Here is a 14,486-nt window from a genome sequence, read left to right as displayed (position 1 = left end):
ATAGTGTCTGGCTTCTGATGTCTCTGCTCAGTTTTGTTCTGACTTTTTTATTTTCATTTTTAAGCCTAGCTTTCTAAAGTTCATTCTGATGTCTGTTCAACCACGGATTAGTTACAGGTTGTGCTCATATACCTTGAGCCAGGAAGGCTTCCATTCTCTGCTGATGGATCGGTGTGTGAGTTAGGGAGCTCATTCAAAATTCAGAACATTTTCAAGTGTCTCCTGGAGTTTACCTCCTGCCAGGCCCTCTCAGGTTGTCTCACATACTCCTCAGTACATGAGCCCAGGCTCTATTGGTCAGGGATGTGCAGATGGCTTAGGCTCACTCCCGTTTCTTCTGTTCATATGCACAGCCTCAATCAACCCAGGGTATGCAGAGAAGATACCAAGCCTATTATGGTTGTCTCACTCCCAGAAACTCCCGTTAAATTTCTAATGAGTATGTTAGTTCACTGCATGCCCTAAAGAGACCCACAAACTTAGACTATCAAAGCCACTAGCCTTCCCTGTTTTCTTACTGCCAAGATCACCACTTTAATTGACAATGGTCCAAATCAAGCAAAGCTCTTCTGGAAGTGGCAACAAATAATTAGTTTTTATGACCTTCCCTATGTATATTTAGTAAACTCTTTGTAGAGGTAGAGGAGTGATGGGAGCAGCCCCACGCAAGGTTACTACAGACTAACATTCTTAACCCAAAATTCAATAGTTTTCATGAATAAATGCTTTTCTCTATTACCAGTAAGCTAAATGGTTGTTTTTTGATAGTGCTACCCAGTTTTATAGTTACTTGGTGGGGAGGAGGGAACTTTGTTGACCCTTTCACACAGGCATGTGAAAGGTAAGTCAGGAAAACTTTTAAAAATCAGTTTTGTGTTTTGTGTTCTTTTTCTTCACCAAGTCATAACAAATCCCTTCTCTAACAAGGCAAAAAAGAAGGAAACAAACAAGGGAACAAGAAAGGAAAGAGAGAAAGGATTCCCAAAGTAAGAATATAAGCAAAAATATTTTAAAGGAGATTTCACTGGCTTTTCCTGCCCTTTTTTATGTTTTCATTTTCCATTTTGTAATTTTAACTGTATATTTTTTATAATTTGATTTTCAAATAGCTAGCTAATAAATGTTACATGGTTCAAATATTAACCTGAAAATTGATGTATATAGTGTCTCAGTCCTTTAACCCATTCATCTACTTCTCAACCCCATTCTTCCATGGTTCATTTATTTCATTTTTATTTTTATTTTGTATTTATTTATTGTGTGCACTGCCTGAGTTTCTTTATGTAAATCAAGCATATATAAAGATATATTTTTGTTTATCTACTATTTTTAATAGGAGTCAAAACCTAATGTACACACTGCTCTGCTCTGGCTTTTTTTCACTTCATAATCAACTCTGGAAAGCTTTCCATATTCTGCCAGTTTCCTCACAGTTTTGTATAGTTGTGTTGGATTCCATTATAGAAGTAACATGATTTATTTGACCAGTCCATTACTGATGAATCATACACAGGAAGTCTCTGCCCACAGTCTAGGTGAAGCTAGGAAAAAGCCCTTCTCCTTTCAATGCTCCTCTAAGCCATTTTTCAACTAGCTGGAGAAGAGGGGCTGTCACTCCCTCCAGCCCTTTTCCCAGTCAGTTTACCCCAGCTCCAAGTGCAATGACCACCAATTAGGATATGGTAAGAATGGGTGGATTAGGAGAATGCTGAGAGCCCACCTCTAACAGTGGAGAGTTTCCACCTGGGGAGCCAAGCCAAATTTGATCTCGCTCAGCTCCTGCATACACCTGTGGATATGTTTCCTGACTCCCAGTTGTAAAATGCGGTTCTTACTACACAGGAAGAACGCATGCTAAGACTTGTACCTTTACAATAATAATTTTTTAAAAATACACACTCAATCTCTGAAGTTGTAAGCTGAAGGTTAAGCTAGGAGTCTTATAGCAAAGATGTTTCAGGGAACCTGATACTACTTCCTTCTCTAAGAACTTATGCCATAGTTGCTATTGAAGGGAAGGGTTGGATCAATGGGCTACTATATTAGCACCACATGCCCTTGGCCATACCCTCCTCTGTCTGATCCAAGAATGGATGACCAACACCAAGGAGCACAAAGTTTTGACTAGCCAGGGATAAATAGATTTTTCTCAATCAATAATTTATTCCAGAAGACACAGAGCACATAAGGATATAGGGGGCACTTGAACTGAAAAGCTATGTACAACATGGCTGGAGAAGTCACCTGCCCAGAAGCAACATTTATGAGCCTAAATTGAAGAAAAATGCCTCTCCTTGATTGCAACCTAAGGCCAACTCTCCCATCTGGATCAACTTCAAAGCCCTTCTGCATTAGCTGAGGCCACAAATGACCCCACTGCTCAAAGCAAAGGGCATTTGTATGGCCAGCAATGTCACAAGCTATCATCAAACAGTATTCGTTCTGAGTAGCAAGATCCCAGCATAGAAAGGTCCCCTTAGGTGCAGCCAATATCCGCCAACCCACCCCCCAAAACACCCCCTGACCAAACCCGTCCTCCTCTGCCCTTCAACGGTCTCTCCTTTTTGCACTCTTTTAATTGGACTTGTTTTTGAAGCCCATAGAATTTATTATTCAGAAAACAACCTTCTCTGCAATATCAACCTTAATTAACTGTGTTCTTTTTCTATCGCCTCCCACCCTCCACTTCATGCATTTGAATTAAGGCACTCCAGAGCCCCTGGCCAGCACCCCTCCCCCATCACAGACCCATCAGTGTCTACCAGCCAACCATGACCAGATAAGGGAAAATGGAATTCCTTATCTCTGCCTGCCAATGTGAAAGGGTCAAGGTTACCAAGGAGAGACCTTCCAAAATGAAGGAGAGGAAGAAAGAAGCCAAGCCTCTCTGGTTTCCATGGAAACAGGAGGTTGAATCATGGCGCATCCCCGAGAGCCTGGCCTGCTTAGCTCTGCTGACATCTTTCCACTTCATTAGCTTCTTTATCAAGTGATTCTGCATAGGACCAAGTGTATTTTGGTGTCAGGGTGCACTGTAGATGATTCAAAAACAGAATGACCTTTGCTGCAGATCCCCAGTGCCTTGGAGAGCCACAGACATCTGCTCCCCTCCTCCTCTCAGTCCTCTTTAGGGCTCTGCTCACTCCTCACTCTAGTCAAAGCGCCAGCCAGCACCATGAGGCCTCAGCTGGGAGGTGCCCCTATCCAGCAGCCCAGGAAGCCAGGACCCCAGCTGTCAGGGACGCCCAGCACCCGAGCCAGGAGGAAGATTAATGACTTTGCCCACAGAAAACGGATAAAACGGCCCCAAAAAGACAATAAATGAGGGGCTGACTGCGAGGAAAGCTCTGACAGTAACAAATACTGACTGACATGGCATTGTGTTCTCTTTCTAGATGGCTCTGAGCCGCCAGTGGAAACACAGATTCATTTAATAAGCGCTTCAGTGAGACAAAGGGGCCTTTAGGGGTTAGGATTGATCTCCACCGTGTGCGTGTGCACACCAACATTTTGTGTGTGAAAAGGAATGTCCGCGTTTGGTATCTGTCCCTTTGGAAATCCAAGGAGCGTGCTGTAATTTCCCAATCTTGTCTCCACGCTTCAGCAAATTTGTCACTAGTAGGTTCTCTCAGCCATGAAAATTCTCCTGCAACCAAAAGCCCAGGGCTGAAAGGAAATCAGTTAGGGGACTTAAAATACCTTTGATAAGTTTGACCTCTCTTTCAGGAACCCTTACATGTTGGCGTCCGCGGAGGGACGCTGTTCCTCTTGTACGCAGGCTGCAGTGACCTTTACAGGAAGCCTGTTTGGCCAAGGAGCAGGCAAGGGAAGCCAGGAGCTGCAGGAATGAGGCTGACAAGGAGATGCCGGGAGCCCTGGGAGCTGTCTTCCTTGTATTTTGCTTTCTTTTTTCCAAAACGACTCACAAAGGCTGTGTCATGGAGGCCAGGGAATCTGGGTCCCATATCCTGTGTCAACACCAACTCCATGTGCTCTTAAAGAAGAGGTCATTTGATCTCTCCAGATATCAGACTGCCATCAGAAAAATGGGGTGACTAGACCTGAAAACTGCTCAGATCTCTTCTAGCTCTGTCGTGGGGGTCAGCCCTAATGTGACCGTGCTGCCTCTCATACCCACACCCCAGCATGCCTTCCTAAGCCTTTTCCCAAATCAATCCCATTCCCTCCACACTATCTCTACCCTCACCTCCCTAGCTCTGAGCCTGGCCAGAGCCTTCACATCTCCTGCTGGACTGGCACCATGACTCCCCACTGGGCCCACAGCCTTGCTCTCCTCCCATTCATTCTCCAGAGCAGCAATTCTCAGGGTACAGTCCTGGACCAGTACCATCAGCAGCACCTGGGAACTTGTTAGAAATCCAAATTCTCAGGCCCTATCCCAAATCAGGAATTCCAGGCTGGGGCCCAAAGATCTGACTCCCCCAGATCAGAATAGTAAAACCTTCTTTGACCTGACCCCTCTGGGACTTTCCAGGTCCTTGTCTGACTACTACTTTCCTTGGAAAATATTTACTGTCTAGCAACACATACTTGTTAGTGTCAAACACACTGTGCTGTGTCACACTCCTGGTCCAGAAGCCACTCCTTCTAGCTGGGATGTTCCTTATGGCCGATCCTCACTTCACAGGGCTAAGTCCTTAACAAACTTGAATTCAGCGCAGATGACACCCCTCCAAAAAGACTTTCCAACTTCCCCCACCCCCAAAACTAGGATCAACACGCCTCCTTGTATTCCCAGCATTCCTTATGTATACCTCCACTTTGTATATCTCACCTTGTGTGGCAGGCAGGATTCTAAGATGGCCTATAAGATCTCCCATCCTACTCCTACCTGCCTCCCTCCAACCCCCATGTATATATCCTCCATAACCTCTGGTATGGTGAATATGATGGATTTCACTCCCATAATGCTATATTGTATATGCTATATGGTTGATTTTAAAATAGAGGGATTAACCAGGTAGTCCTGACCTAAACACAAGAGCCCCTTAAAAATAGTTAAAAAAGAGAAAGCCAGAAATTCAAAGTGCAAGAGGAATTGAACCCAAAGAAGAGGTTCTCCATTTCTGAGATGGGGGGAGGAGGGCATATGGCAAAGGCCTAGAAGCAGCCACTAGGAACTGAGACTATCTCCAGCTGACAGCCAACATGGGAATGGGAACTCTAGTCCTACAACCTCAAGGAACTATATTCTGCCAACAACAAAGATAAGCTTAGAAGTGGATTTTTTCCCACGGTTTCTCTGAACAGAAACCTAGTCCAGCCAACACCTGGCTTTCAACCTGAGCAGATATATGGTGGACCTCTGACCTACGAAACTGTGAACTAACTTTAAACCACTAAATTTGGGGTACTTCGTTACATTGCAACAACAACAACAATATCTAATGTAATTTACCATGTAATTTTCATCTTCACAGCAGCTCCCCCACCAACTGAGCACTTAAAGCGGAAACTGCCTTATTCATTCATGTCTGCATCACCAGCACCTGTCTTGGGCATGCCCAGAGCTTAGTAAATGGATGGATGGATGGATCTTAGAGCACTGGATGCCATTGTCCCAGAACTTTCTTTGGGATGAAGACAAAGGAATAGAATGTTTAAAAAAAAAAAAAAGAATATGTAATAAACAATAAAATTGGGATAGAAAAAATGGGGTTTTGCCACTTTGTTGATTTTTGCAGTATGAAGATGTCTTCATCTGTTAAGAGTCTGTCCTCTATTTATGTTTTGCAGTGCAATACCTCATAGCGCCAAGAGCTAAGGATAGTGCCCTGCTATGACATCTACTATGGTTCTATCTAATGGCCCTTCTCTTCTTTCTGTGTACAATACTGGTGGAGTATAGCGACAAGCCTCCCACATCAGAAGCCCAAAGAGGAGCGATTCTGGCCTGTTTCAACTCCCTGGAAGTGCAGACAGTAGGACTCTCAACCCAGAAGCTAGGGTGAGTGGTATGAAGATGCTGGGACAATCAGGTTTAGTCCTAGTAGCTTCAGGGGCATCTAATTCCTGGTGTCTAATGGAAGGTCGAGTGGCATCCTGGTGCAGCAAAGGTTGTACCCTGGCCCAGATGCCCTGTTATAACAGGGTTCTGACTCAAGCTCTTGGTTTCTTCCCATATTTCAAGGGTCTCTGGCTACCCATTGAATCTCTAAACCTCTGATAGATTCCTTTCCTGCTTAAAAAACCTAGAGTTGGTTTTGTTGTTTGCAGCCAAGAACCTAATTGATACAGATTCTGATCATGTTGAAGTGACAGCTGAGCACTTTTCCTAGTCCTAAAAGTCTTGGAGACTCTACAAGCTCTTTCAGTTACCTGTTGTACCAGTCGAGGGTCTTAATCGTAAATAAAAGAAACCTCTGTAGCTGATTTAAGAAATTCATTAAAGGATATTCAGCATCTCTGAGAGGCCCTTAAGTCAGGAACAACAGATAAATTTTGCCACCCTCCAGATTGCTCCCATCAGCTCCTTGCCAGCACCCTTACTGGCACAGAAACCACAGGTTGCAACAAAAGTGCACCCTGTGTTTCTGCCAGAAAGCCTGTCACAGCTGCCCTTGGATGCTCAATGTCTCTGCCTAGTCCCCAGTGTGAAGGGACCCCTCCTGACACCTGCTTCCTAATATCAGTGGCCTCCTAACTGAAGCCTGGCACATGTGTTATCTGGTTGGGAAGACCTTAATTCAAGGGAAACTGGGAAAGCCCATTTCTGGCTTCTCCCTTGAGAAGGCACAAACTCAGAAGGCAAGAAATTCTCCAAACACAGGAAAAGCATCCAAGAGTTCTGGGTGCCCAAGTGCTTGACAGATATCCTCTTGACTACCAGTATCTTGACTACATCTGTCACAGTGTTAAATACACCTTGCATCCAAGAAATCCTTCCTAGAGGCTAACCAAACCCACCTGCTACAAAGCACTAATGTAACCAGAGTCCTCTGTATGCTGCCTTCACCGGAACTGTACAAGAGCTCATCACTGCCTTCCAAATATTTGACACTGACCTTATGTCTCCTTTTCGTTTCCTATTATGCTGTTTAAGAAGTTGAAAATTATTTTCTCTTTCTCTCTTCCTTAGGATTCCTTGTTGCTTTCATCACCTCTGAAGCCATTCTCTTAGCTACTAGGACTTGTCTTCAATTGCTCTAAAAGCTCCATTCCTTATACTGCTCTCTACCAGATAACATAGCCGCTTTCCTTTTTCTCTCTTCATGCTTTCTCTCCAGTTCAGACCCTTAGCTCCCTGCTCCACTGAACAGCATCCCTCCCCTAGGCTTATACAACTCTGCTAGGTCATGCTGCCCCTGTGGCCAAACTACATATAAATTTTGCAGTGACTTGTTCTTATGGGGTGCTCAGAGCTAAAAGCACAGCAGCCCTTCGACCCCCTTGTCACTGCATAGCTATAGTGCATACTCAGCTCAGAGGTCCTTGGAATTACAAGGGTTCAAAGAAGATGCAGGTGGGCACACCACTGCTCTAGAATGAAACTCTCCTCCAAAGACTTCTACCAACTGTGTGACCTCAGGCAAAACACCTTACCTCTCTGAGCTTCAGATTCCTCATTTGAAAAGTTCAGATACTAATAATATTTGCCTCAAAGAACTGTTGTAGCATTGAAAAGGGTGATACATCTAATGTACATGCACTAAATGCTCAATCTATGCCACCTTATAGGGATAACTTGGAGACCCAGAGTGATCATGGGTATAAAAAACCTGTAAACTGGAGAAATCCCATACAATTTCAGGTTGTTACTAACATCATAGTTACCAATATCATTTCACAAGCTAAGTTGTGATATAAGGTTGTGGGTACAACCTCGATAAAATGCACTTCCTAGGAGGACACTAGTGGGTTTCCATAAATTGCCCTGAGAAGAAGAATGAATGTGATGGTTAATGGTTTAAGGGATGCTCAGACACCTGGTAAAGCATTACTTCTGGGTGTGTCTGTGAGGTGTTTCTGGAAAAGATTAGCATTTGATTCAGGAGACTGTGTAAAGAATGTGGGCAGTCCTCACTGACATGGGTGGGCATCATCCAATCTGCTGAACTGAACAAAAAGGCAAAAGAATCACGAGTTCTCTTTCTTCTTGAGATAGGATATCTATCTTTTCCTGCCCTCAAACGTTAGAGTTTCTCCTTCTCAGGCTTTTGGACACAGAATGAACTATACCATGGGCTTCCCTGATTCTCCATCCTGCAGACAGCAGAATGTGGACTTCTCAAACTCCATAACCATATTAGCCAATTTCTGTGAGATAAGTATAGATATAGATATAGATACAGATACAGATACATAGCTATCCCACTAGTTCTGTTTCTGTGGAGAACACTAATACAGTGATTATATACCCATTTAAGACATTCCCAGAATGGTGGAACTACCCTTGAGATTTATAGAGGCAGGAAGTGGGGGGACAAGACCTTGTCCAAAATGGGCAACAGCAGAGATGGTCCTTGAATCTAGTGCTCTTGACTCAGTCAATATCACCTTGGCAAAACAAGGTTTCCACATTGACCTTTGTGGGCCAGACAGTGCTTCCCACCTCCTCTCACACACCCAGCCAGGTTTCCAAGAGGCACCCAACATTCAGACCACCCAGACCAAAGCTAACCTCCCAGTAACCAGACTTGGTTTTCTGAAACATAATTTGAAGAGTCAAGGAGATGTAGTCAGCAACACTGCCTCCCTTATTCACCTGCCTTTGGGTCTGAAATCCCCTGCCCTTGTATTAACCACTTTAGGAAATGTTAAAATGGAAAGAGCAATTCAAGAGTGAACTCTGGAACTGTTATTTTGCTGAGAACTAGTCCAGTAGACCCCTGAGTAAGAGCAAAGATGGCAGTTTGTATGGGGAGTGGGTACAGAGTAGAGTTAAATATAGGTTGACAAGAAAGGTAGAAAAATCATACAAAGAATACTTCTGATATAATAAATAGGATTTCCCCATATTAAAGGCTAAGGTGGGGGCCACTGGGGGATGTATTAGGCTCCCTAGGGGAAAGGGTTAAAGAGTGTCATCCCACAACTGTCCCTCCTTCCAGGCTCAGCCCAGATAGCCCTCACCAGGAAGTCTTCCTGGGCCCTCCATCTGCCTTCAAGGAATTCATAGCATTCTAAGCCTCCCCATCATGACTCTCTATCTCACTAGCTGTGAGCTCTCTGATGGCAAAATTAGGTCCCGCTACATCCCCAACAGAGGGCGTGCCTGGATTTATGCCTGGTGCCTCAAGTTGAGTCAACCTGCCTTAATGCATCTGCAAGCCACACTTGGAGGAAAGCCCCTTAAGGCAAGACTACTTCTTCTGAGATCTAGGGTCCTACGAATGTTCATAATTCCTTTAAATTCAGAGACCACTCATGTGTGCATCAACTGGGAGATAAGAAGAGAAGCCCTCCTTTCTGGCTAGCCCAGGGGCCAGCACTCAGGAGCAGTAGCTTCTGAAACTCTACAGAGGAAGGACAGATAATTATGGCAAGCTATGTGAGGGGCTAGGCCGCTTATCGTGGAGCTGGTTCTGCATAGCTGGCTTTCAGTTTTTAATGGGATTACATGTTTCAGGTCAATTTTTAATTTTTTTTTAATTTCAAGTTTTTATTTAAATTCTAGTTAACACATAGTATAATACTGATTTCAGGAACAGAATTTACAGATTCATCAGTTATATGTGACACCCAGTGGTCAACACAAGTGCCATCCTTAATGCCCATACCCCATCTAGCCCATGCTCTGCCCACATCCAACCCCCCCACAATTTGTTCTCTATTATTAAGTCTCTTATGGTTTGCCTCCTTCTTTTTTCTTTTCTTCCTTCCCCTGTATTCATCTGTTTTGTTTCTTAAATTCCACATATGAATGAGATAATATGGTATTTTCTTTCTCTGACTTATTTCACTTAGTATAATATACAATAACTTCATCCACGTCACTGCAAATGGCAAGATTTCATTCCTTTTTGATGGCTGAATAATATTCCATTGCGTGCACACACCCCATATCTTCTTTATCCATTTATCAGTCCCATGGACATTTGGACTCCTTCCACAATTTGGCTATTGTTGATAATGCTGCTATAAACATCCAGGTCAATTTTTAAAACAAAACTTAAAAATTGCTTTGGTTTATATTTCATATAAGAATGAGGTAATATCAGTGGTCCCCCTCAAAGAATACATATATATAAAAAAATCCATCTTGGGGATGAGGGTGGTCTGGGAAGCCCCTGGGGATGAAGGGAGGCCTGTGTCCCTGTGTTCCCACTACAGAACTGCCACTTTCAAGGACACCTAACCTAACCTGCTGCTCTCTAACTCACTGCCTTTTACTCGAGTCAGAAAATGAATCTCCCAGCTCCACTGTGGAAACCCACGTCTTTCACCAAGACCTCACAGCAGGACCCAAACAAAGAAAAACTAAAGCAGAAAGAAAACATATCACATCCAAACATGGGTCCTCCTGTGGGCCCTACCACCCACAAGTCCAATTCAGGAAGCTGTTATTGATTTTCCATGGGAAAGAGAACTAGGCAAAGAGAAAGCTTGCGGGGGAGTCAGGCCAGACAGAGACTAATATCTCATCTCTCTGTGTTATCTTTTTCCACAGTTCAAAAATCAATTAGTGATGAATTTCTCTGGAAACTTCTTAAACAATGTTATTTCATTAAAGATCTGTGCAAGCACCATCAGATTTGCTTTCCAGGTGTGAATTAGAAAATTAGCCTCATCCTTTTAATAATTTCCTCCTTGGTAACGTTACATCAGTCTACACAACGTCTAGTACCAACTGAGCTGAAGCCAGTGGGAAGCACATAATTCCTTTTCCCCTCCAGTAACAGAAATAAAAGCAGGCAGGATGGAAAACATGGGTACTTCCTAAAACGGGAGCAGGAGACAAAATAGAGGAGAGCCCTGGAGAGGCCGAGAAGAGCCTGGGAAGACAAATCTTCATAGCTACTGGGAATAACCCGCCAACAAATAGCAAAGGAAAGGGGTGGAGAGTGTTTGGGAGGGTGGCAGTACCTGACAACAGGGCCAAGAGGCAGGCAGGGGGCATGGGGTGGGAGGAGCGGAGCCTGTTGTCCCTGCAATGTGCTGCCTAGGGGAAGCCAGCAAAGGTGCTTCTCAGTGTTGTGCAGCTTCCAGCCCAGACCTATCCACCTCTAACCATGGGCAGCACTGCCACAGGTAACAGGCTGGAGAGGCGAGGGCTGCTCTGTGGACAAGGAGGACCGTCACTGTGGCCAGACACGAGGCTAGCCTGACACGGCAGCATGCAACTGCCTTATTCCCTGCTTCCCTCAACAGAGGAAGATGAACCCTCATTAATTCAGCCTAATTTGCTAGAAGGCCAACCTAATAGACAGTAGTAAGATGCTCTTAAAGGATTCCATTTTATCACTTTCATTTACACATAGTAAAAGAACTAAGTCTGCCTTTGATGAATAGATAAAAATGATTAGTAGTTAGCTCATTAAAGCACAATTTAAAAATAACTAACATTTTACCGATTGAACAAAATGACATTAAAACTGTGCCATGCAGAGAAAACAACCAAGTCACAATCCCTGTCTTCAAGGAACGTGCAGTCTGGATAGAAGGTCAGTATCCAGGTCAGTAAATGATTGAAATAGAGTAAAATGTCTTATTTAGAGGTCAGCTAAGGGGGTGGGGTGATGAGAGCACAGAGAAGCAGGACCTTACCCAAACAGAGCAAGCTGGGCACTAGGAAAGCCTTTTTGGAAGTGCTCCTGGAACTGATTCTTGAATAACAGCTAGAAGATAGCCAGGTTGTAGGTAGGGGAAGAAAGGGAGAGGAAAAAAGGGAGAACCACATGGTCATCCTAGGCATTTGTGTAGTAGTCTATGGTTTGCAAAGCTCATAGTTTACTTAGGTTTTCTCATTTTTTTACTTAGAACAGCCCTCTGAGAGAAGTGCTCTTATTTCACCCTTTTGTAGATGAAGACAGAGTCCAAATGACTCCCCCAACCCAGCTGGTAAAAGAGGAAGGAACCAAGGAATGTAATCAAGTCCCCTCCACTCCAGACTCCACACCCTGTCAGAAATCTGATGAAAACCACAGACCCTCTTCTCAGAAAAAAATGCACATATGCTCGCACTCACACACAAAAAATTCATATACGATTGGATGGCACTCAGAAACCTTCTAAAGCTGGGATCAGCCCAAGGATCCCAGCTAAGAGCTCCCTTCTCTGAGCAGAGCTGGTCTGTGCTTATGCTGTAGTCACCCCACACTGTTCGGAGAGAAATGCAGACTTCTGGGCCACTCCAATGATTCTACTTTCAAGCAAGTAAACAGTCACTCTTCATCTGAATCTATTTAACCTACTGCTGGTGAGCCTCGTGTGGTCAGATCAAGCAGAGTAAACCTTCAGATCTACCACAATGGAACCATCTCAGATTCTAAAGACTTGGAGTCACATCTTAGGCTGACTGTGTCCACCCAAAATGAATTCTGTCTGCTGGGGCCTTGGGGATCCAGAGTCAGGCTCACATTTTGTGGGGAGGGTCTGGGTGTGAGGGCAAGTGAGTGGTCAGGCTGATGGGGCTGGAACTCAATGAGATAGGCAGACAGACATCTGAGGAAGGAAGCCCTCTGGTTCCTTCTCCCACCTCTAGGTCTTACAATATCATAAGCAGTTTCAGGGCTGAACTCCCAAGCTCTAAAACCTTGCTGGAAACAATTCTCTCAGCAACAGAAGAGAATTTTGAGTGTAACCACCGCCCCCCCCCCCACCACCACCTCCGACTGTGAACAGCAACCTCCTCACCTTGACTGCAGGATCAGGGCAGGGGGCACCTCTTCTTGCTCACCCCATATGCACACTGTGGCTTGGTGCCTGGCCCACAGCAGGGGGCTACTAAATATATACTGAAGTGATATATGAATGATGTTCCATATCGCCCCATCATTGATTCAAGAAAATCTCTGGAAGTGACAAAAAGGAAAAGGATTTTAAAAAATCTCCTCCCCCTGCAGGTTTCATGTCTCTACAGCACATTTTCAGAGGTCCCTCTCCCTTACCTGGGTATCCACAGACACGATGCGCTAGTGGACTTGTGCATGCACCAGCTGCCTTGCCGCAGGACAGCCCTCTGCCCACAGCTAGCAATGTCCCCGTGGGCCATGTCCAGGCTCCCAGGAGGCCAAATGCGCACCCTTGTGGCTTCTGGGGAACCAGCAGCCAGCAGGCCCCACCTACAGCCCTCCTCCCCTAGGGTGAGGACACTAACTGAGAAACTGCAGAATTTAAATGATCCCACAGGAAGGAAATCAACATCTCTTAGAGAACAAATTCTAGGACTGGAGTAGAAACTGAACATTCTGGAAGCGATAATTGGTCTCATTTATCTAAATTTAGAAGGTCTGGAAAGGGAAAGAGTAACTATTAAGACAAGTTATTTAGAAGATAAGCCTTTAATCAAAGAGATGAGTCAAACCCAAATTCAAACCAAAATCCTACTCAAATCAGGGGTTTGAAATATAAGTTCCTTTGGGGATAAAAGTCAGATCTTATTTAACTTGAAAATGAATAAGAACTTTCACAAAAAGAATAAACTCTAGCAACAAAAATAGGCCATCTGACACCTGTGATAACCACCCCAAATCATTAATTATAAGTCAGAAATATTTTGAACAAAAGTGATACACTGAGAGACTGGCTGAGCACTGAAAGTTCACAGTGCTTTGAAATCACCTGCGAAATTGGTCCAGATCAAGTGGGTTAGGTATTTACTGCCTTGTGCTCGCTATTGGTGCCATCCAGCTTGCCCTGGATGACCTTGGTCATGCCACTCACCCTCCCTGGTAGGCTCTTCTTCTACCCTCCCCCAGTCTCTTCAACAGCAAAATGGAATTGATAAGCACTCATTTCTCTCCCATCTTCAGTTTAGTTCAACAAACATTTCTCGAATGCCAGTTCTGTGCCTGTAGGTCCCGTAGGTGAAAAATTAAGAAGACACTGTCCCTTTTGTGCTAGAAACCCATAGGTGATTTTTAAGAATGAAGGTAGGGAGATGTCCAGGGTGCTGAAGTAAGGAATCCAGCATAAGGGCTAAACAGGAGTTGGCAGGTGAAGAGAGGAGAACATTCTACTCAGAGGAAACATCAGGAGCAGGACAGAGAGGTGGGACATAATCTAGAGCCCGCAAGGAGCATAGGTAACTTGGTCCTCTCGACCCCAAAGGCAGAACTGCAGGGAGGCTGTGAGATCTGGGCTAAGCATGTGAACTCTATCCTGTGGGAGGAGGAGTACCATTTTTAAGTTTCCACTATGAAAGTGACTTAGTCATTTTGGAACAACCATTTTTCCATGAAAAGATGTTATGAAGAAAAAAATGAACAAAAATGGGATAAATGCATTAACTTTAAAAAACAATGAAGGTCATTATGAAATCTGCTATACAGGTGACCTCACTTAGGGACAATGATCCCTATTAA

Source organism: Martes martes (assembly GCF_963455335.1).
Source record: "Martes martes genome assembly, chromosome: 1".
Lineage (NCBI taxonomy): Eukaryota > Metazoa > Chordata > Mammalia > Carnivora > Mustelidae > Martes > Martes martes.
Note: the sequence above shows the minus strand (reverse complement) of the source record.